Genomic DNA, 3587 nt, shown 5'->3' on the forward strand with positions numbered 1-3587 from the left:
CAAACTGAGGGTGTTAGAGGGGAGGGCGGTGGGGGGATGGGTTAGCCTGGTGGTGGGCATTAAAGAGGGCACGTTCTGCATGGAGCACTGGGTGTTATACGCAAACAATGAATCGTGGATCATTACATCAAAAACTAATGTGTAATGTATGGTGACTAACATAACATAATAAAATAAAATTTTTAAAAAAGTAGGTTCTAGTAAAGCAAAGGCCTTATACACTGCTGTGTCCTCAGCAGCTAGAGTAGTGCCTCATACAGAGGGAGTTGGTTTAATAAATATTCATGAAATAAATTATGGTGAAAATCAGTTGGGATCCTTTTCAGTACTGAGTTAGTTCTGCGTCTTGCCCAGGGCTGAGTAATTCAATCTGATTCGATTTAATTTAGTTCAACAAGCACTTATTTGTTTTATTCACCTCTGAGTCTCCAGAACCTAGGAAGTGCTTGGCTCACTGTAGATGCTCAACTAACAATGGTTAAATGAAGGAATGGGTTGTGCTCCTACTGTGTGCAACACTGAGATGGGGAAAGCCACTGGGAAAGAGGGCCACAATAATGAGGAAAGCAGCCCAGAAGCCATTTGTTGACTGCCAACAGGCCAAAGGCAGAGGCTAGGCCTGGTCTCCATGGCAACCTTTCAATAGAAAGCATAGGAAGGAAGCTATCTTATACCTTTCCACCAGGCCAAATAGAAGCTAGAAGAAAGATGAAAAAAAAGGAGAGGTGTTTTTTCCTAAGGCCCACATCACCTCTCTCTTCCACTAACAGGGTGTGGATCTCCAAACTGCTCGCAGGGTAGGTTTGGGGGAGAGGCTTCTTCATCAGTCTTGTTCCCACTGGAGCTCACCAATGGGATGAGTGCAGCACAGTACCAGTTTCCCAGTAAGGTGATCCCTTGGGGCCTACCTGAATCACTGCAGGGGAGGAGTTTCCATGGAGAGGGCTGCTTCCTTTAGCCCCCTTAGGCCTAGGTGAAAGGTGGGGATGGCAAGGGGGAAAGGGCCTAGCCTGGATTAAAGCTGCAATCTGTGAAGCAGGAGATAGGCTCTGTGCCACCTCTGGGGCTCTTCCTACAGCTGCAGCTCTCTCTTGCTGCCCTAGTTACACTATCAGGGACATCTTTATGGAAAAGCACCATCTATACTGTAGATTCAGAAAGTAGATTAGAAAGTTCTTTCTAGAGGTGCCTGGGTGGCTCAGACGTTAAGCGTCTGCCTTCGGCTCAGGTCATGATCCCAGGGTCCTGGGATCGAGCCCCACGTCGGGCTCCCTGCTCAGTGGGAAGCCTGCTTCTCCCTCTCCCACTCCCCCTGCTTGTGTTCCCTCTCTCGCTGTCTCTCTCTCTGTCAAATAAATAAGTAAATAAATAATCTTTAAAAAAGAAAGTTCTTTCTAAAAGCATCAGTTCAGCAGGACTGAGCTGGACTATGTATTAAGAATTGGTCCAAGATATATGACCTCTATCTCTCCAAACTCTCCAAAGTAAGATAATACTAACCCCATTTTGCAAATGAGAATATTGAGACTCAAGTTAAGTAGAAGTTTAAAATCTCAGACTCTGGAGCTGAGCTCCATCACTATGAGATCTTGGACAACTCACTTAATCTTTCAGAGCCTCAGCTTCCTTGTCTCTAAAGTGAGGTTAAAAATAATATATAACTCCATAGGGATTACACACACACACACACACACACACACACACACACACACACACTAATCTCTTGAAAGTGCTTAGCACATTATCTGGTAAATAGCACATCATTGCTCAATAAATATTAGCTGTTGTCATTATCCAAGGTTACCTAAGTAGTATAGAGATCAGATTCAAACCCAGGTCTCTCAGGCCCCAAAGCCCAAATTCCTTCCATTATAGCAGGAGTTCTCAGACCATAGCATGCATCAGAATGACCTGTAACACTTGCTAAAATGGGTTACTAGGTTTCACCCCAAGAGTTTTAGATCTGGGTGGAGCCTGCAAATTTATGTTTCTAACAAGTTCCCAGGTGATGCTGATGCTGCTGGTCTAGAGACCACGCTAAGGATCACTGCACAAAAGTCCTAAACTAGAGCTTCACTTTCAAAGAACATCTAAAAGCAGCTCAAGAGATTTTAGAAGATAGTAAGGTAGGAATGATTCCAGAGCAACTGCATTTTAAATAGGGGATTATGGAAGCTGAGAGACTGCAGCTCTGCCTATAGAGAAGCACAAAGTAGGGTTGCTCTTTTAGAGCAAGGTATTTGCCTCTCCAATCACAAAAAGCTGTAAGCCAGTTCTTCATTTAGAGACTATGCAGTTACCATGTGCAACATGAGAAGGCCCTAGGGGAGAACCTCCTCTTCACTGCTCTCCAGAGCCACAAAGGCAAACAGCCAACCCTGGGGGGGGTGTTTGGGTTTTTTTTTTTTAACCATGTCCAAGCCACACTGTTGGCATTAGTTCAGGCCTAAGCTCACATCTTGGGTATTTGGGAGCTAATGGGAGACATGGAGCCTGTAAATCTGTTTTAACAGTGAGTCCACATGGCTGGGATGGACTTTTCCTTCCAGTGGAATGACTACAAAATACTGCCTCACCAACAATTCATTCCAAAAGAGGATGGAACTTGGATACATGGGATTCTCAGTTCTCCCACTAACTAAAGTCCATGCTTAGAATTCTGTACCCTGAAACATCCATATTGACATTCCTAAACTCCTATCTCTAGTAGCTACTATCAGTGGTAACAATGCACCACAAAGGGCTTATGCAAAGCCCCTCTCCCCACTGTTTCTTAAGGTCCTATGCTCTATGCTTAATACCCATAGCAGGTATCCATTTCCATGATAGACTCTCAATTATTTAGTTCCCCCCACACCATCATAGGCATCCAAAAACTAGATTTCATTCTCCGGGTAGGCAAGCTTTCCCTAAATTTTCCCATAAACATTGGTTTGAAATACCATTCTTTGGTATAGGTTCCTCAAAATGCAAATATCCCTGGCAGAATAACACTTTAAAGCACAGTAAGTCTTAATACCCGAGTGTCAGTGATTCTGGGAGTCCTTTCCAAGCAACTTAGGAAAATATGGAGCATAGCCCTCCTTCAGGGCTAGGTCTGTGACTGACACATCTATATATTCAGTCCCCAAGAAGGTCCTACTTCTATTTTTTGGGAAAGGCAATTGAGTGTTTATATGCATTATCTGCTAAGTCTTTTAAAACACACCTGTACATTGAAAATGTAAAAATTTTACATTACTGTCCCAGGCCTCCAATTTTGAATTTTGTAAACAATAGATAGCTTCTTTTGAGGAGAGTGAAAGATTCTCTTTCTCTCTCACTCATCTCCTCATGTAATATTACAACTGGAAAGCCCTTAACAATCATCTGTTGCCAGCATTTCTCTATTGGAGGTATGTATTGGAACCAGCTAGATCACTTTTTATTTTTATATTTTAATTTTTTATTTAAATTCAATTTAGTTAACATATACTATATTATTAGTTCCAGGGGTAGATATTAGTGATTCATCAGTTACATAAAACACCCAGTGCTCATTACATCAAGTGCCCTCCTTAATGCCCATCACCCAATTACCCCATGCC

The sequence above is a fragment of the Leptonychotes weddellii genome, chromosome X (assembly GCF_054177405.1).
Source record: "Leptonychotes weddellii isolate Sample4059 chromosome X, ASM5417740v2, whole genome shotgun sequence".
NCBI classification, from domain to species: Eukaryota; Metazoa; Chordata; class Mammalia; order Carnivora; family Phocidae; genus Leptonychotes; species Leptonychotes weddellii.